The sequence below is a fragment of the Pteropus alecto genome, unplaced genomic scaffold (genome assembly GCF_000325575.1).
Source record: "Pteropus alecto unplaced genomic scaffold, ASM32557v1 scaffold75, whole genome shotgun sequence".
NCBI lineage: Eukaryota > Metazoa > Chordata > Mammalia > Chiroptera > Pteropodidae > Pteropus > Pteropus alecto.
This window is the reverse complement of record NW_006440638.1, coordinates 32,125,350-32,145,992: the sequence shown is the minus strand read 5'-3', so window position 1 is coordinate 32,145,992 and position 20,643 is coordinate 32,125,350. Positions and strand designations below refer to the sequence as shown.

Sequence of the window (20,643 nt, the reverse complement as noted above, 5' to 3'; positions counted from 1 at the left end):
TGGTTCCACCACAGTGTGCAGTGCTTTCTATTTGTTCCTTTTGTTCTGTGTTTCTGTTTTTATCTTCCATTCTTTACTGCCTTTTGTGATTTTAATTGAGAATTTAATATAATTCCATTTTTTTCTCCTTAGCGTTTCAGTTATACATTTTTTACTTTTTTTAGTGGTTGTCCTAGAATTTGCAATACACATTTACAACCCGGGTGGGGAGAGTAGTGAGGGGAGCGTGGCCCGGAGGCGTCGCCGACGTGGGCCAGGCCTCCCGCTCGCGGCCTGGCGTGGCTCGGACCGTCGGTCGCCCGATTCATGGCTGAAGCCCGGGGCGTAGGAATCGACCCCCAGCATCCCATCGGGCCTTTTTTCTTCCCGGCTGGTTCCACTGTCATTTTGACCCTGGGTTTTCCCCACCCCCTTCTCCTCGTCCCCTTCCCAGCTTCCCATTTCCAGGGCCGAGGGGAGGGAGGGGCGTGCGAGGAGTTGGGCCGAGGCCCGGGGTACTGTTTGGGAGCTGGCTCTGGTAGGGGTCTGAGGTCCTATGATCCCTCGCTCGCTCTGGCGTCCCCAGAAGTTGGCCACTAGGGCTCAGCCATTGCCACCTGAAACCAGTTATGCACCTTTTGTTTTGATTTTGAACTTGTTTGAGGCGAGGAGGGAACCGGCTGTGCTGGGATCCGGGAGCATGGGTGGTGTAAGGTGGGCGTCTAGGCTGGCTGGGTTCGGTCTCAGAGTACCCTTTGTTAGTCAGCTCTTTTAGAAAGGGAGAATGAGCGCATCTTCCCTCAAAGAACAGAGATCTGTTTATAGCTTGCAAATCTCCCTTTTTTAGCCTAAGCAAACGTGTGTGTGTAGTGTTGGTCCCCGGTTGGTTCGGTTCGTTCCTTAACAGCACTGATGGTGAGGATCTCCCAGGTGGATCTGCAGCAGAGTTTCTTGAATCAGCCAACTTGAGCTATTGGCTAATTCCCCCTCTTTTCTTTGGTGACACCTTCCACATTAGTCTTGGTAGATCCTAGCTCAATGCTTTTGCAGGTTGCCTTTCAACCTTACTTTTCATAGAGAAAAGGAAGATGAACACACATACTAATCCAAAATGGATGCTCTAAGTCTGACATACTCATCAGAGGTACCTGTGTCATAAGCATCTCTGGGAAAGATCTGAATTCCTAAATTAGCTAATTCTTAAAAATAAGACAAAACAAAACAAAACAAAACGCATCCAGGTCTTAAAAAGCAGATAGCTACTTTAAAAGGAAACAAAACTTTGATTCGTTTATGCCATCTGACTAGTATGTTAAATTTGATTAGAATTAGGTTAACCAAATCTTTATCTCTGAAATACCTGTGTATAGAAATTGTTGCAAAGCCCAGAGGAAAAGGAAAGAACCTTATGAAAACGTTAATGCGTTAAGGACAAGATTACCCCAAGAGGTACATTTCTTTTCTCTACTTGTATATTAGATGCAAGTAGATGGTAGTTTTCCTAGTGTTATGTAAAAACTGTTGCTTATAGGTGGGATTTTAACTCAACAATACCTTGTCCTCTACCAACAGAGTTGGCTTGCATTTTTTTTTGAAATCACACACCCACTCTCTGGCTAGTGTAGAAAAGATTAAAAAGCTGCTTCTGGTCTGTGGGCGGTAACCTTTTAATTTCTAGAGTTTTCAGCTGCTTACAGAATAGATCGCTGATCAGCAGCATAGGAAAATTTTAAATATTAAAAATTCATTAGCACGTGATCTAGATCTGTTATCATTATGAGCATTTATTAAGATTTGGCATGGCGCGGATGCTGTGTACTATGTATAGAAAATGAGATTTCTCAGAATATTTGCATCTTAAGATAAACAGAAGCAGTCAGCTGACAGAATGTTGCAGTAGTTGAGAGAATCTTTTTTGAGCACAAGAAAACCTGCATGGTTAGGTGAGGAAACTCAATGATTTGGGATTTGGACTAGTTGGTGACCACCATTGCTCTAAGCTGTTTTCTCCTTTCTCAAGTAGAATATTTCCCTTTTTCTACAGTTTTTATGCTTGTCTTAAAACCTTTCATGGCTGAGGACTTAAGTTTAAATTCCTCAGCATGGCATTTATTGATCACTCATTAATTTATTTGTCAAATATTTTTTGAGTCCTTATATTGTTCCAGAATTTGTTCTAAGTACTGGGCTACAGTAGGAACAAAACAGACAAGGTCCCTGCTTTCATTAAGCTTTATTCTGTGTGTGTGAGAATGAGGATAACAAACAAGCAAATAGGATAATTTCAGGTAATGCTAAAAATGAGTGATGAGCAAACTTTTTCTATAAAGTACCAGAAAGTAAATATTTATGGGCCATACAGTGTCTGTTGAGCTGCTCAGCTCTGGTGTTTTATGCAGAAGTGTCCATAGGCAGTACATAAACAAGCGTGTCTAATTAAACTTTGAACACTGAAATTTGAATTTCATATAATTTTCCCAACCACAGTATATTCTTTTTGATTTTTTTTCAACCATTTAAAAATGTAAAAACCATTCTTAGCTCATAGACCATACAAGAACATGAGGCAAGCCGGATTTGGCCTGTGGGCTGTAGTCTGACCCTTTGTAGAAAAAGTTTGCTGACTCCTGATACGAACTATGAAGAAAAAACAAGTCGATATAATGAGTGACTGGAAAGTGAATGAGGTGGCCTCTCTAAGGAGAAGATATTTGAATTGTGGTCTAAAAGGTGGAAGAACTTTCCTGGCAGATGGAACAGCAAAGTGCAAAGATCTGCAGGTGGAAATGAGCTGCTTCTGTATTCCCCAGCATGAACTTCCCCACATGTCGTTCTTGCCTTCGAGTCATTTTTCATTGTGGTGTTCTTAACTAGGTTGTCCTGTCGAATTTTAAAAGTATACCGATTATAAAATTTAAGACTTGTAAGAGATCTTAACTTCTTACCCAGTTGCTCTCCTAAAATGTTCTCAGTGATTTTTCAGCCTCTGTTTGAACACCTTTGAAGACAGAAAATCCATTACTTTGAGATAGCCTATGTCAATTTTAGATATCTCTAATTGTTAGAATGTTCTTCACGTAGTAGGATTCAGCTTCTCTACCACCTTTCCCTGAAGCTGCTTGACAGTGCCCATGGAGTAAGCCTACAGTGGAGTTCATCCCCAGGATTCAGTTCTAAAGTTAGTACATGAGACAGATCACATAAGATGAAAACTATACTTGAAAACCTCTTGACGTGCCTAACAAGGGTGGTGTGCGTGTGCGTGTTTTTGTATATGTAATCCTTATGCACTTTACAGAGGACCACTGAGCTTCACTAAAGGAAGGAGCAAGAGGAAATAAATTATTATGTAGATATGTAGGCCTTCAAACAATTTGGCTTTTTAAAACAGCTGTCAAATCCCTGTCAGAGAGTGAGGGATAGTAGAGAATTTCAATGTGTTCCTGCTTTCTTTCAGGGTTTATTTTACTGTATTTTTATATCAAGCCTCTATTGTGTTAATAAATGTTTATAGATGTGTTGTGAATATTGAGATAATATATATGAAAGTACCTGGCACATGATGATGAGTGGCCCTCAATGCAGGATTCAAATCTAAATTTTTGCTTTATTGGGCTCACATGCACACTGTCCTTTGAAAAGTTGTAGAGAACTAGGCCACCTGCTTCCTGTCTTCCCAAATTGGCATTTCCTGTTGTGGCTCTACTGAACAGCTGTCACTTTGTGTCCTTGAGTGTCGCTCACATTTTACCAGAGGTCAGCTAGTAAGTTAAATGGGTATATGATGTAACTCTTAGTTCTGCTGCTTTTATGTCTCCCATTTAAGTCTTCACTTTTCAGGGCTTAATATTTTCATTTCTTTTAATTTTTTCTTCTTTGCTTCTTTGTTCTTGTAAGTGTACCAGTTTATCATTGTTCTTTTTCCTTTGGTATGCTGGAGTACATTTAAATTTGGTATGCTGTATGGAGTACATTTAAATTTATACTCAAGTTTTAGCTCATTGATGAAGTCTTCCCTCATAATTCTAGACCTTCTATATATTCCTTTATATATTTTTCGTGATTCTCTATTTAATATTTTCTTATTTTTGTATTTTGTACTTGTTACAAGAGCATTCGTCTTACCTTACAATGAGACAGCAAACTTCTCAAGGGCCAAGACCGTGTTTTAGGCATCTTTTGTGTCCCCAGATGCACTGAATAAAATTTTAGGCATGGAATAGATCATAAATATTTTACAATTTTTTAAAAATTAACTTTTAAAATAAACTTTTTATTTTAGAACAGTGTTAGATTTACTGAATTATTGTGAAGATAGTACAGAGAGTTCCTGTTTAACTCACTTAGTTGCCTTTATTATTAACAAATTTCATTAGTGTGGTACATTTGTTATAATTAATGTACCAATATTTATATAACTAAATCTATACTTGATTCAGAGGTCCACAGTTTTTCCCTTCATGCCCTTTTTTGTGTTCCAGGATCCCATTCAGGATGCCACATTACATTTAATAGTTATGTCTCCTTAACTCCTCTCGGTTGTGACAATTTCTCAGACTTTCCTTGTTTTTAATGATGGTAATTTTGAAAATAACTAATCAGGCATTTTTGTAGACTGTCCTTCAATTGGGATTTGTGTGATGTTTTCCTAAGGGTTAGATTGATGTAATGTGATTTTGGAAGGGAGACCACAGAGGCAAAGTGTCATTCTCATCACATAGCAAGAGTACATATTATTGATATGACTTATCAGTGTTAATATTAACCTTGATAACCTAGCTTGAGAGGTAGTCTTTGTTTTCACTGGAAAGTTACCCCTTTGTTCTTCCCTTTCTGTACTCTGGAAGAAAGTCACTATTCACAGCCCCCACTTAATGAGTGATGAGTTATGCTCCACTTCCTTAAGGGTGGAGTGTTTACATAAATTTCTTTGCTCAAATTGTACCGCCTTTCGTCGTTGGTAGCTCTTTCATTTGGCTCCTGTGTCCCTTCCCTTTGTCATACTCCCATGATTATGTGTTTGTGAGCATACGTAATTTTCATTCTGACAACAAAAAAATGCTTAAGGCTCATTTTTTATGTATCATGCTCCAGTCCATAATTGGTCATTTTTCCAAGGAGCCCTAGTTCTTTTTATTGCAAAATGGTATTAGAAACCAAGATCTGGATGCTGAATGTGCTAGATGCTAGTACAGTTTTGTTGCTTCTAGGCCCTCTGACTATGGAGATATATGTGTATATATTGAGCTATATGTATATGTATCCATAAACTTTTCTATATGTAACCATTTGTCTATTGAGCTAAACGTGAATTCATACTGATGTCTCTAACTCTGATTCCTTAACACATTGATCATCCTAACTTCCATTTCACCAGTGAGAAATCTGGCTTTTACCCTCTGCCATCTGTTTACTTAATTCTTCAATTCCAGGTGGTTTTAGAATGGTTAGTCTGTGCCCCTGTGGGAAACCACTGTATCAACAAGAGCATAGTGCTTGTGGGTAATTCCTTTTCCTTCAGTCTTACAGATTCATTTCCAGCATAACTTAGAATCAGCACCTTATTCTTCCACCTCCTTTGTGAGGTTGTTTCATATTTGTAATAGATTTAGATTGCTTTATCATATTCTGCATTCCATCATGAGATCCTTTAACCTCTTAAATGACTATTTTAAAATTTGCATACATCGTTTATTCTTTGTGCTTTAAAGTTATATAGGTTTTGACAAACTTTGTATCTTATATTCACCATTACAGTATTATATGGAATAGTTTCACTGCTCCAAAATACTTGTGCCTCACCTGTTTAACTTCCCCTACATTGACCCCTGGCAACCACTGATCTGTTTACTATTTCTACAGTTTTGCTTTTTCCAGAATATTAAGTTTTAAAAAGTATTTTTGAATGACTTTTATTAACACAGCGTTTTGTTAAGAAGTGGGAGATACAGGTACTTGATAACACTCGGAAACATTATTTTCTATTGAGGTAAAATTCATATAACACAAAATTCATTATTTTAACCACTTAAAATGTAAAATGTACAGTTTAGAGGCTTTTAGTATATTCATAATGTTGTGCAACTGCCACCACTATCTAATTCCGGAGCATTTTCATCCCTCCAAAAAGAAGCTTCGTATCCATTAAGCAGTCCTCATTCTCTGGCAATCACTAGTCTGATTTTTGTCCCTGTGGATTTGCTTATTCTGGACATTTCATTTAAATGGAGTCATATAATATATATGGCCTTTTGTTTCTGGCTTCTTTTACTCAATAACGTTTTTATGGTTCATCCCTGTGGTAGCATGTTTCAGTACTTATTGATTTTCTTATGGCTGAATAATCCTATGACTATACCTCATTTTGTTTATCCATTCATCAGTTTATGGACATTTGAGTTTTCACTTTTTAGTTATTGTGAATAATACTGCTATGACCATGTATAAATTTTTGTTGAACATATGTTTTAAATTCTTTTGGGTATATAACTAATGTATTTCTTTTTATAAATTTTATTTTCATGTTAAAAAGAAAGTTACCCAATGACTTACTTGGGGTAAAGTGCTGAAAGATTGCTACTTTCTGCTGGCATGGTATTCGTGAGTGAATACTGAAATCATATAATTTTCCTGTCGTCATCATGGAGTAAAGAATTTTGGTCCAGACAAGGTAACGGTAGCCTTACCCTAGGATTTTGTTAGAGGAACATCTTGAATTATGTTGTGTACCACTTAGTTACCTTTCTGAGAGTAGCAAGTAGTCTCTCATTGTGAAGTTGGATTATAAAATCTGATTGTGGTCTTAAGGAATCTGAGTGTATGAATTGTGTTTAACATTATTCAGAAGGATAGTAGGCAGAATTCCCATTCTGTAAACTATTTGGCATCAGTGATAATACAGAGGTTTTATTCTTACCACATTTCCTCTGAGGTTCGGACTATAATAGAGTGGCATTAAATATTAGTGTTTTCTTTTTCCTCTTTCGGCACCCAATCCTGAAGCTTTGTTTTGCAGTTATTACTCTGACACTTTTGCTTTGATAAATTCATTTTCCTCAGGAAGACTTGATAAAAGTTTTCTTCTTTTGCCAGTTTGGGGTAACCTAACCCAATTTGTTGAAATAAAATATTGTTTTTCAGACGTCTTGAAAGCAAGGAACATTCTTTGCTGTCTTCATAGCTTACTTCTAAGTGACTTTGGGGTTCCCTGGAGGCAATAGAAAATAGATAAATTATATATTAATCACCATCATACTTAATCCCAAGGAGCTTCGCTGTAGGCAAGCCCTTTAAAAGGGTGTATGTAATAGAACACTGGGCTGGAACCAAGAAGATTTTAATTTTACTTCTCTAAAAGACTGTCACTGGGCAAATAGCTGTACCTTGGGACTTTTTTATGTAAAAGATAATATTGACCCTCTAATTTACAGTGATGTTATGATGGGAAATGAGTTCTATTAAGGTTCTTTCTTTCTTTCAGAAGACAGGCATTTGGGAAGATACGTGTATTATGAAAATTTTTGGTAGCTTTTTTCTTTATTTTAATAATGTAGATGAATCTGCTATCATTATAATGAAAGCCTTTGTCAGGTACTATATGTGTACTCTGTTTACTATTTCCAGTGTTCTTCATTTTTATGTGTAGTTCGAGATTTCTGGTACTTTTTCCTTCCGAATGAAGAACTTCTTTTAACATTTTTTGGCAGTGCGGGTCTTCTGATGATGAATCCTTCCAGCTTTTGTATGTCTGAAGAACTCTTTAATTTGCCTTGATTTATAGACACTATTTCCTTTCTTTTTTTGTTTGTTTGTTTTTGGCAAGGCAACCCTTGGTTGACGTCACAGATTGCAAGGACCTTGTCATCTTACAATCCCTTATTTATTTTATTTATTTTTTACGCCTTCAGCACCTGGTCTTCTTAGGTGGTCTCCCATCCAAGTACTAACCAGGCCCGACCCTGCTTAGTTTCCGAGATCAAGATGGAATCGGGCTTGTTCAGGGTGGCATGGCCGTAGACAAGACACTATTTTCACTGGTTGACAGTCTTTTTCTTTCAGTACTTTAAAGATGTTGTTTTATTGTCTTCTGGCCTGCATTGTTTCCAGAGAGAAGTTGGCTGTCATTCTTTACCCCTTTATACATAATGTGTTGTTGTTTTCTTGTAGCCTTTTATTTTTCTTTCAATTAAAAAAATTCTGGTATACACAATGTACTTTTTACCATCTTAACCATTTTTAAGTGTACTGTTCAGTGGTATTAAGTATATTCATGTCATTATGCATCTATCACAACCATCTATCTCTAGAACTCTTTTCATCTTGCAGAACTGAAACTCTGTACTCGTTAAACAATAAATCCCTGTTCCTCCTCCCCCAGCTCCTGTTATCCACCATTCTACTTTCTGTCTCCATGAATTTGACTACTCTAGGGACATCATGTAAGTGGAATCCTGCAATGTTTGTCCTTTTGTGAATGGCTGATTTCACTTAGCATGATGTTTTGAAGATTCATTCATGTTGTAGCATGTCAAAATTTCTTTTGTTTTTAAGGTTGAATAACATTCTATTGTATGTGTATACCACACTTTGTTGATGGACACTTGGGTTGTTTCTACCTTTTGGCCACTGTGAACAGGACTGCTAAGAATCCATGTGTTTTGGGGCAGACTTTCTACTGTGGAGAAAATTAAGGAAGGAAAGGATTTTTTTTTTTCTTCCCAGATAGAGCTGGGTTCAAAACACCGATATGTTCAGCTTTCAGAACTGTTGGAGACACTTCATAGTGCAGTTAGGAAATTCAGTATTTGTCTTTTAGTGACCAGCTTATTTCACTTAGCATAATGTCAGTGTTCATCCATGTTGTAGCACATGTTAGACTCTTCTTTCTTTTCAAGGCTGAATAATATTCCATTGTATGTATATACCAAATTTTGCTTATTGTCTATTCATCTGTGAATGGACACTTGGAATGTTTGATGTTTTAGCTATTGTGAATAATGCCACTATAAACATAGGTGTACAAATATCTCTTTGAGATCTTGCTTTCAGTTCTTTTGTCTGTATACCTAGAAGTGGAATTGCTGGATCATATGGTTCTTGGGTTTAAATTTTGAGGAACCACTGTACAGTTTTCCACAGCAGCTATAACATTTTACATTCCCACCAACAGTTCACATCTTTGTCCACATCTTTGCCAATATTGTAATTTTCTTCTTTTTTTTTTTAGTAGCCATCCTAATAGGTATGAGATGTGTATGTCATTGGGTTTTGACTTGCATTTCCTTAATAGTTATGTTGAGCATCTTTCATGTGCTAATTGGCTATTAATATACCTTTTTTGGACAAATGTCTGTTTAAGTCCTTTGCCCATTTTTGAATTGGGTTATTTTTTGTGGTTGAATTATAGGTGCTTTCTATATTCTGGATATTAATTACTTACCAAATATATGATTTGCACATATTTTCTGTCATTCTGTATTCTGGCTGTTAAGATTTTTTTCCTTATCTCTGGTTTAAGCAATTTGATTTTAGTTATTTCTTGGTGGAGTTTTAATCTTCTTCGCGTTTCTTGTGCTTGGTGTTTGTCAAACTTGTTGAATCTGTGGGTTTATAGTTTTCATCAAATTTGAAACAGTTTTGGATGTTATTTCTTCAAATCCTGCCTCCTGCCCGCTGGGATTCCAATTACACGTATATTATTAGGCTCCTTGAGTTTGTCCCATGGCTTGCTGATGTTCTGCTCTTTCTTAGTCTTGTATTCCAGGTTTCATTTTGTTTCTGTTGTTATATTGTTACATTCACTAATCTTTTCTTCTGCATTACCTTATCTGCTGTTAATTCCATTCATTGTATTTCATGTTAGCCTACTTTATATTCTGTAATTCGTAGTTTGACAGAAATGTGAATAATAATTCTGTAAACATAGATGTGCAGATATCTCTTTGAGATCTTGCTTTCGGTTCTTTTGGCTATATACCCAGAAGTGGAATTGCTGGATCATATGGATGTGGCAGGTATCAAGAAATACTGCCTTAATTTGCTGCCAAAATATAACAGGTTCCTAATTTTGTAGGACATCTGACAAGGGTGCACAAAACCACCCTGTTGTCACATTAACTTTGATGTCCCTCAGTTTCCACATTAACATGCATTTTTCTGCCAGACACACACACACATATATATATGTATATATATGTGTGTGTGTGTGTATGTATGTATATGTATGTATATATGTATACATATATACATGTATACGTGTGTGTGTGTATATATATGTACACACACACACACACACACACACGTCTTTTGAATGATTAGGCTATATTTTCAGCTGCCTAGACATCTTTAGTAGTTCTACAATATTTGTTTTATAAGTTACCAGAGAGCTTGGTCTGTTTGCCAGACTACCTAATGTTACCAGTCGGTGTTTGGTTGTATGATATGACCATCATCTTGTTATATAAAAAAAAAAAAAATAGAGTTTTACATTTTGTTTACTATACTATTCTTTATTATTAATCAGAGAACTGGACCTGTTGAAATGTAACTTTGATTTCTGCTGTCATTGATAACCCCAGTGTCATTTGGGCTTGCCCACTTGTATTACCTTCTTGTGATCTTTTAGTATTCACAAATATCACTTTGAAAAATTTTGCAGACTGATGACTGGTAATTGTTTGCCAGCCAGACATTTGCATTCAGTAGTATTTCTTTCTCCTTTTCTTGCTCCCCTGTCCCAGCAGGTATTACTCTCTTGAGAAGACACACCCACGGTTAGCACTTTCTTCAGATGCTGACACTTGGTAAACAGCTGCTTTTGATCACAAGATTTAGAAGATATAATTTTCATCCAGATCGAATCTCTTTTCGTATGGATCTTCTATGTCTTTTTAAAAAGTAACTTTTCGGGAAACATTTTGGATTACAACTTTTCATCCTCATCTATGCAATGAAAAGAAAGCTGTTGTGCTGGGATTTGAGGAGGTATGTCTTTTTTTTTTTTATTGCAAAATAGCATCACTTAGGCACTTAGAGCAGTATGAAATAATGATATAACCTTGGCTCTTTCCTCAGTAGAACTCAGTTATTATTAATTCACTTGTTCCATCTTTCTTTCTCCTATTCTCTTGTTCTTAGCAGTTGCCATAGCTCAATAAGAACTTCCTTAATATGCATTATAACAGCTGATTTCTTAGATTCTTCGTAAATGTCATTGGACTCTGGGTAAGACTTATAAGTGACAGGAAGCTGTTTGAATTTTTATTCCTCAAGTCAAGATTGCGATTTTGTTGAACTGAGTTTGTTTATTCTCATTCTGCATAGACACTGGATGGTTTGGGAAAGCTTAGTGTCTTTAATATAAAAATGGCTATATGCTTTACAGTCATTCAATATCATTTGCAAGAGGAGGTGTGATATTGTAGAATTTTGAACTCAAAATCAAGGAACTTCAGTCCCTGTTTTGACGTTGCCATGCTTTGAGAGTTAAAGTATGTTTGTTTTCTCTCCTCTAAAATGAGCTTATTGTTATTTGCTTTACACAAACCTCATGAGATTATTGAGGATCAGATGAGAAAATTTGTGTGGAAGACTGTTTTGTTGAGGTAAAGGGTTATTGCATGGCGGAGGACTGTAGGCATATCTGTTCTTTTCACTCAGACTCAGTTTTTATTTCTGTGAAATTTTTTGATGATACAGTCCCATCATGAATCAGATTTTTAAATCTCTGTGGTAAATCATGGATAAACAGTGTTTAGTGCCTAATTACGTCATAGGGGCTTAGTACATTTTAAAAAGTGAATTTGTTGAATGCGATGCTGAGAAAATGTCAGTTTGTGTGGTAAAGAAGCATTTTACTCAATCTATTAGTTCTAAATAAGAAATCTTATTTGTTTATTGTTTTATGCATTTAAAAATTATTGAATGCTTACTGTGTTCTGGGAACTGGGGAAGAAAACTGACAAAAATCTCTCTGTCTTCTTAGAGCTTATTTTATGTATTATATACGGAGTTAGAAAAAAACAAGATAAAAAGTGAAAGTGTGGTTTTTAAAACTATGATAAGTTCTAATTAGAAAAGTAAAAGCAGGAGAGAGGAATAGGACATATTAAGAGGAGGGGTTGACTGATCACACAGACAGCCTCACAGTTAAGGTGACATTTGAGTAAAGGCTTGAAAGAAGTAAGAGAATACAATAAAAGGACATTTGAGGCATAGCATGTGGCAGGTGCAAATTTCCTGAGATAAAAGCTTGCCTGAGGAATGCAAGGGTCAGGGAGGGTGGGTGCTTACATCATGGTGCGTTATACAAATACTTTTCAAACTTTGATGTGCACATGAATTGCTAAAATTCAGATTCTAATTTCGTAGGTCTGAGATGGGGCCTATTTCTAATAAGTTTCTGTTGGTCTTTTGTAGGACTTTAGCTTTTATGCTAAGTGAAATGGGAAGTGTTTGGAGGGTTTGGGCAGTCGTTTGACATGAACTGATTTCCGTTTTGACATTAACATTCCTCTAGTTGCTGTGTTGGTAATAAATAGACTAGTAGTGGATTGGGCAAGGGCAAAAGCAGGAATACCAATTAGGAGGTTATCACTATAATCCAAGTGAGAGAAGATGACAGTTTGCATTGGGGGTAGCAGTGAATATGGTGACACATGATCTGATTCGGGATTACTTTTTAAGTAAGGTCAACTAGTTTTGCTGCTAGATTGGATGTGTGCTGGGAAAAAAAAGGCATTAAGGACAGCTCCAGGGTTTTTGCTCTTCGTTTCTGGAAGGATGGCATTGCCATTTATTGAGATGAGGAAGCCTGAAAGAGGTACAGGTTTGAGGGAGAACAGGAGCTCAGATTTGGACATACTATACTGTAGATGCCTGTCAGAGTAGTAGAGGTGTTAAATAGGTAGTTGAGTTTATGAGTCTGAAATTCAAGAGAGGATCTGCTGGAAGTGTACCTCTGGGTGTTGTTGATGCATAGATTGTATTTAAAGCCAAGAGCCTGTATAAGATCAACAAGTGAGTGAGTAGCGATGGAAGAAAGATGAAGTTGAAGAACTTAGTTAACTTTGGAGTAGAACAGAATTTAGAGATCTTTAGAGGTCAGGGAGGTGAGGAGAAGCAATCAAAAGAGATTTAGTAACAGCAGAGAGGTAGGAAGAAAATCAGATGGGAAGGTATCCTGAAGCCAAAAGAGGAAAATGTTTTAATGAGTAGAGATTGAGCAACTGTGTCAAATACTACAATTAAGATGAAGGCTTTAGAACCATTTGGTTTAGCAATGTGTAGGTTGATGGTGACCTTGATTAGTTTTAGTGGGGCAGTAGAGGTAAAAGACTGTTTGGAGATGTTGCTTTTCCAATAGCAAAACATTCCTGAACCCTGATGAGACAGACCCTTAGGTAACAGTCTGTAAGTCTGAGTAAATTTCCATGATAGAAGATTTAAGATGATTAACTAATACTATTAGCAACTGGCTCGATTAGTTATTCATTTAAAATAATATTGGAAAATGTACTTTGAGATTTTTAAGGTATTCTAAACCACTGATTCTTAGTTCCTAAATTTTTGTTTAATGCTGTTAGGGTTTTAAAATCATCCTTAGTAGTTATGAAATAGAGGAAATGTGGAGATTGGCTAGGAACCAATTGGCTGTCAGCTATTTTTCTTTCCTATGTTACAGGGCTGTAAGACATTTTAAATACTAACATTTGGGCTGTCAGAGGGGGCTTGTGAGAACTTCCTCACACCCCTGTATGTTCTTTAGAACATGTATGTAGCATTCTCCAGTCTATGTAGCATCCTCAGCCAGATGAACTTGTACAAGTAGCCAAAGTAGACAGATTATGATTATATATAACCTAGTCTTGGCATTTATAGAAGACCTCTTTTTCTTTCTTTATTTATTTAAAATATATTTAATACTTCCATTTATGATGGGCTATGTGGTAGGTTTGAGAGATACAGTAGATAAAAGTTTCTGCTTGAGTGGAACATATGTTCCAGTGGAAATGAAGTAACAGATTGGGGCTAAAATTTGTTGGGGTCTTAGACTTCTGGTTGTCTTAATGCTGTGTGGGTATATGGAAAGCCCAAAGAGAGCTATTGTGAGCTGAACTTTAATTTTGACAATTAAGTCAGTTCTCAAATATTATAGAGAATTCAGAAAACAAAAGTTAAGCAATTATCTGACCAACCTTGAATGTGACGAGAAAGGTTCAAATATGTGAAGTTTATTTTTTTCTTTTTTGATTCTTAGATTCCATAAGTGGCAGTATAAGGGATTGATCTCATCACAATTCAAGTCATAAACATTTGAGTATTGATTATAGGCAAGAAGGGCACTGTGCCAGTGCTAGTAGTCCAACAATTTTTAGGGATTTTGTAGAAATACCACTTTTCACATCTTTTGCATAATACAAGTCTAAAGGCAATTTTTATTTTTTATTTCAAACATTTTGAATAGAAGTACGTAAATATTGAAACAATTAAATGAAAAAATACCTCCCTTTAATCTCTGATGTCCATCCCCTACTTCTCAGAAACAGTCATATTTACCAGTTTATTGTGTATCCTTCCAGAGATATTTTACATGCATATGTGTGTATGTATTTATTTATATCCCACCTTTTAAAAACTCACATGGAGGCCTATTTAAATAGTTCTACACCTTGCTTTTTAAAAAATTAATAATAATGTTTTATTTTTCAGTTGGCATACAATATTATTATTAGTTTTAGGTATACAATGCAATGATTTGACATCTTTATAACTCACAAAGTGATCACCCCAATAAATCTACTGTCCTCTGACACTGTACATAGTTATTATAATATTATTGGCTATATTCCTTATGCTATACTTTCTATCTCCATGACTGTTTTATAACTACAAATTTACAAATTTGTACTTCTTAATCCTTCCTCCCGTTTTCGCTGACTCCCTCCAACCCCCTCCCATTTGGTAACCCTCAAAATGTTCTCTGTATCTTTGAGTTTGTTTCTGTTTATTTTGTTCTTTAGAGTCCACATATATGTACATTCATTTGACATTTGTCTTCCTCTGTCTGACTTACTCCACTCAGCACACTACTCTCTGGGTTCATCATGAAATATCTTTTGTCATCCCCTTACTTTTAGTCTATGTGTGTCTTTTAATCTGAAGTGAATCTCTTTGTAGGCAGCCTATGAAAGGGTCTGTTTTCTTAGCTATTCAGCCGCCCTATCTTTTGATTGGAGCGTTTAATTCTTTTTCTTTTAAAGTCCATATCTATGTAGTTATTGCCATTCTTTATTCATATTTTTGGTACATATATTTTTCTTCTTAAAAAAGTCCCTCCAATATTTCCTGTAATACTGGCTTGGTGGTGATTAACTCTTTTAGCTTTTCCTTGTCTGGGAAGCTCTTTATATGTCCTTTAATTCTAAATGGTAATTTTGCTGGGTAAAGTAATCTTGGTTGTAGGTCCTTGCTTTTCATCACTTTCAATATTTTGTGCCAAGCCCTTCTGGCCTGTAAGGTTTCTGTTGAGAAATCTGCTGACAATCTTATGGGTGTTCCCTTATAGGTAACTTATTGCTTTTCTCTTGCTGCTTTTTAAGATTTTCTTTTTGTATTTAACCTTTGGCATTTTAATGATGATGTGTCTTGCTGTGGGCTTCTTTGGGTTCATCTTGTTTGGGACTCTCTGAACTTCCTGAGGTTGCATGTTTATTTCTCTCACTGAGTTAGGGAAGTTTTTTGTCATTATTTCTTCAAATAGGTTTTCAATTCCGTGCTCGCTCTCTTCTCCTTCTGGTACCCCTGTGAGGTGAATGTTGTTACGCTTGATGTTGTCCCAGAAGCTTCTAAAACTATCTTCATTTTTTGGATGCTTTTTTCTTGTTGCTGTTCTTATTGGGTGTCCTGTGTTACCCTATCCTCTATGTTGCTGATTTGATCCTTTCTTTCATCCACTCTGTTAGTTCTCTCTAATATACTCTTCATCTCAGATATTGAAGTCTTCATTTCTGACCGGCTCTCTATTATGTTTTCTATATCCATTTGTATGTTTTTTATCTCTTTGTTAAAGATCTCACTGAGTTCATGTGCTCTTCCATTAAGTTCCTTGGGCATCCTTATAACCAGTGTTTAGAACTCTGCATCGAGTATATAGCTTGTCTCCATTTTGGTGAATTTTTTTTCTGGAGCTTTGTTCTGTTCTTTCATGTGGGACATGCTTCTTTGTCTCCCCATTTTGGCTGCCTCTCTGTATCTTTTTCTGTGTATTAAGTTGGGCTTCTAAGTCTCCCAGTCTTAGGAGAGTATTTTTATGTAGTAAGTATGCCGTGGAGCCCCTTGGCACAGACTTGGGAAGGGTCCAGCTGCAGGCCAAGTTCAGCCACAGCCTGTACACCTCCGAGGCCACCTGGTAAGAGTCACCAAGTAATCCACATATGGCTGCCACCCGTGCTGGGCTCATAGTTGTCTCGAGGGGCCAAGTCAGAAACCTAGGCTGGCTGCCATTGGTGCAGGGCTTGGAGCTGCTCAGCAAGAAGTAGTGGGCATGCTGAGGCCAGATGCTGCTGCTTTGGGTTTTGTGAGCCTTTGAGAGGTTTTATGAAAGTTCACAGCAGGAGCCAAGATAGCTCCTTTGTATGGAGTAAATTACTGGAAGCAGCTTGGGTGGGCCCACAAGTTGAGAGAGGCAGAGTTTCAGGGAATCCCCTAGGTGGAACAGCCTGTGTTATCTAGGTTGATGGTGTCTGCGTCTGTAGGCTGGGAGAGGAGGGCTCAACAAAGGAGTAATGGCTTCTGCCTGCATCTCCATCCAGAATCAAGTGGCTCCTCCAGCCCTTGCCCTGAAGCCTGACAACTCAGCACTTCTCTGTATGTCCCTGGTACCCTTCGAGCAGCTGCCTCAGTGCTGGAGCTTAGAGCAAGTGAGTCTGTTGGTGAGTAAGGCCAGGCATGGTGTGGTTGCTAGAGGCATGTACAGCCTCTACCTTCTGTGCCATCTGAATCCCTCCCTTGCTTTTTTCTCACAAAATACATCACTATTTATAAACTTATGTCATTTTTTTTTAACAGCTTCATAGTGTTCCATGTTATGTATTTACCATAATTTTATTTCTTTAGGTTTCCTATATGCCCACACAGTATTAAGACAACTAGTACATTTTTATATAACGTTTGCATTTCAGTGAGGGTCACGTTGCCTTTGACCCCAAATGTGTCGGGAAAGTGATTATTATCTGGCAAAGAGAATATGATAGCTATATTTGACTTCAACCAATTATGAGTCATATCTTGGGGTTGGGCACATTACCACCCTGAACAAAATGTGAGTTCTGATTAATGAGGAGGGAGAAATGGCTGTTGAGTTGACAACTAATAATGTCTAACACTTTTGATATTATAAATAATGCTGCAGTGAATATTTGCGCTCAAAAGAAAAGGTAGATGTAATTAATTCTTTTACAGATATTTCCAAATTGTGCTTTAAATAGTAGAATCAATTTACAGTCCCATCAGCAATCTATGAGAGTGCTTATTTCCCTGCACTTCTTACAAATTAGATGTGTTATCAAATATTTTAATCTTTTCCATTCCGATAGCTAAAATATGGTATTACATTCAGATTTAATTTACATTGCTCTTTATGAGTGAGGTTAAAGATCTTTTTATCTAAGTGAAAATCGTTTGTCATTTTTGTGAATTGGCTCTTCATGTTAGACTTTGGTTCTTTTTCATTGATTATTTCCTTTATGAATTTGTAGGAGTGATTTGTGTAATGAAATCAGCCTATTACTATATGTATTGCAAATATCTTTTCCCAGGTTGTTAATCTTTTAAATTTGGTTTGCTTATTTATTTTGTTTTCAAGCAAAGTGTGATCACACAGAATTGTGAGTTCTCCTTTTGCCAAGCTATATGGATCTAAATCTTGAATAATGGTATAATGTGCATGCTTACCAAAAATTTTGTAAATAATGCTAAAATTGGAAGCGTTATCTAATATGTTGCATCAAAGAAGATCAAAGTGATTTAAGCAGGATAAAGTATGAAAGTGGCAAGATAAGTGTGATAGAAGTGTAAGGTTCTACTCTTTGGACCAGAAATGATCTGGCCCCAAGTAGTTTGTTTTTCACTTGAAAGCCATCATAATCTAAGATAGTTGTATGATGTGGCTATGAAAAGAGGCTCATGTTGATGAACGTTTATAAATATACAGTGCTAGATTAAGAGAAGTAATAGTCCCTTTGTTCCTGTACTGTCAGACTATATCTGGATTATTGTGTCCACTTATGGATTTACACTTCAGTGGGATGATAACCTAAATTGTCCAGATGAATGTGACCAAGAATACTGAGCTGTAACTATATCTAATAAAGAACAGTTGAAGAATCAGGAGCTATTTTGCTATAGAAAATAATATTTGGAAACTTAAATATCTACTTATATTTGAAGAGTTGTTTTAAGGAAGAAGGAGCAGACTCCTCATTTTTATTGCTCTAGAGGACTGATAATAGGGAGAAACTACCTCAGAAGTGAATTTCATACCACTGGTGGAGACCTTTTGCACAGGAAGATTTGTCTAACAAGGGAACCAACTAAATTGTGAGGTCTCTGTCATTAGAGATATTCAAGTATAGGCTGTATGATTGTCTTCTGGAAATATATATTGTAAAAGGTAGCCCTGCAAGAGTTTGGACTACATGATCTTTCTTGTCCTTCCCAGCTCTTAAAATTTTCCAATTTGTACCCTCTCTTCTTAGTGCTAATATTGGTAAGGATGGGAAAGTAAAAAAGTCTTGTTGACTTTAGTTCTTTAATAACTGGGGAAGAAAAAAATTAAATGTTTGCCAATCAGCAAGAGAATGTAATGCTAAGAAGGCAGTTTTTAAAAATAGTATTAAGTAGAAAAGTAGAATACCAGATCTGTACATGGAATTTCATTTTTATTTCATTTATATTTTTTCAACAAAGCATCCCAAGTCTTTTAAGGGCATAATTTGGGACATGTTATCCTTAAGGATTGTTAGAGAATTTAGAATTTTATACTACATAATAAAAAGTAAAGTTTTCTATAGTCTAGAAGAAGATAAGGATTTGTGTGTTAAAACTTGATTTAGTTTTCAGCTCTGCCACTTGCCATGGGTAGTGAGAAATTCACGATGAGATTTAATTTTCTCATCTATTGGGGGGCAGTATCTACCTTTCAGACTTGTATACACTAGAAATAATTTATCCTAATCTTAATGCCTGGCACAAAGATGGCATATAGGTGGCATAAAATTAATGCTGATTATTATTAGTAGTAACTATTCTGACAACATTGCTTAAATTTTTGGATCTTCATACATGTGTGACAAGGTAAAATGGGAGATTATATCAACAAATCCATTTGTATCTCTAAGCTTTACAAATAGAGACTAGGAATTAACTAATGAAGTGATTTTTCCCCCACACCACAACCAATTGTCCAATTCTGTAACACCAGAGTGCCCAATTCAATTCAGTTCAATTCTGACACTATCTACCTGTAGTTAGTATCCAGTCCTACAAGTTAAAAGGCTCAGTCCACAAGACTTGCCCCCATTGTAGATGCCATTTACAAGTCCTGGGCCACCTATACTTCACAACAGAGTTTGACTTTGCTGGGATAATTTGCTGGGATGACTCACAGAAGTCGGGAAAAACACTTTACTGCATTTACAGGTTAATTATAAAGGATAAAACTCAGAAACAGCCAAATAGAAGAGATGCATAGGGCAAGGTATGGGAAGTTTCCATGCCCTCTTTGGAACCACCAGCACTTCTATGTTTTCATTCAGAAGCTCTTCCAACCCCTTTATTTAGAGGCTTCTGTGAGGTTCCGTTACCTAGGAATGATTGATTAAATCATTGGCATTGATGACCAACTCAGTCTCCAGCCTCTCTCCCTCCCAGGATTGGAGGCAGGGCATAAAAGTTCCATCTGCCTTCTAATTACATGCTTGGTTCCTCAAACAACCAGTTCCTATTCTGAAGCTGTCTAGGAGCCCACCAAGAGTCATCTCATTAACATAAACTCAGGTATGGTTGAAAGGTATTTGTTAGACACTCATATCACTCAAGAAATTCCAAGGGTTTTAGGAGCTCTGTACCAGGACTGGGGACTAAGACCAAATATATATTTCTTATCATACCACACTATTATTATGTAAAACTAGATCTTGTTTTTAGAGCACAGGGCTGAATTCAGAATATCAGTATTGAATTCCCTCTAGTTCATTGATATGTTTCAGAATATCAGTATTGAATTCCCTCTAGCTCATTGATATGTTTCTTTATTGGGCCATAGTGCCACTGTTTTGATACTTGGTAGTGTAAATAACATTTATTTTAAGATCCTTAGATGAAAAGTGCCATTGAAACAGCTAAATGCCATATTCCTGAGGGGTCTTTATCAAATTTCAGAATTGTTTCTTTTTCTGCCTAGACTTTTGTCCTCAGATGGCTGTACTTTAATCCTGTGACAGAGCTAATTCTTTACTGTGATGAGACAAAAACAGATCATTTTTCCCCACAGGATAAAGCTCATTTTTCTTAAAAGTATTGTGTCATGAAACTTGGGTAGAGATGTCTTTTGATGGTCTTAATCTTTTTAATGGTAAACAGCAGCACATGTGAATTTTCATAGCC

At 36.6% G+C, this 20,643-nt stretch overlaps 1 protein-coding gene and 1 non-coding gene across 3 annotated transcripts in view; one reads left to right on the top strand and one right to left on the bottom strand.

Annotated features, from left to right (window-relative positions):
* Nucleotides 1-7,877: 7,877 nt before the first annotated feature.
* LOC112484377 lies at nt 7,878-7,997 on the bottom strand. The gene has a single exon (XR_003048013.1). It is a non-coding gene; the product is annotated as a 5S ribosomal RNA (ribosomal RNA).
* Nucleotides 7,998-10,707: 2,710 nt separating this feature from the next.
* The window catches only part of TMCC1 (transmembrane and coiled-coil domain family 1), a 175,121-nt gene continuing 165,185 nt past the window's right edge, over nt 10,708-20,643 (top strand). For both annotated transcript variants that reach the window (XM_025050668.1, XM_015593760.2), the window contains exon 1: nt 10,708-10,962. The gene's annotated coding sequence lies outside the window, so the exon portion shown is untranslated. The remainder of the gene's footprint in view (nt 10,963-20,643) is intronic.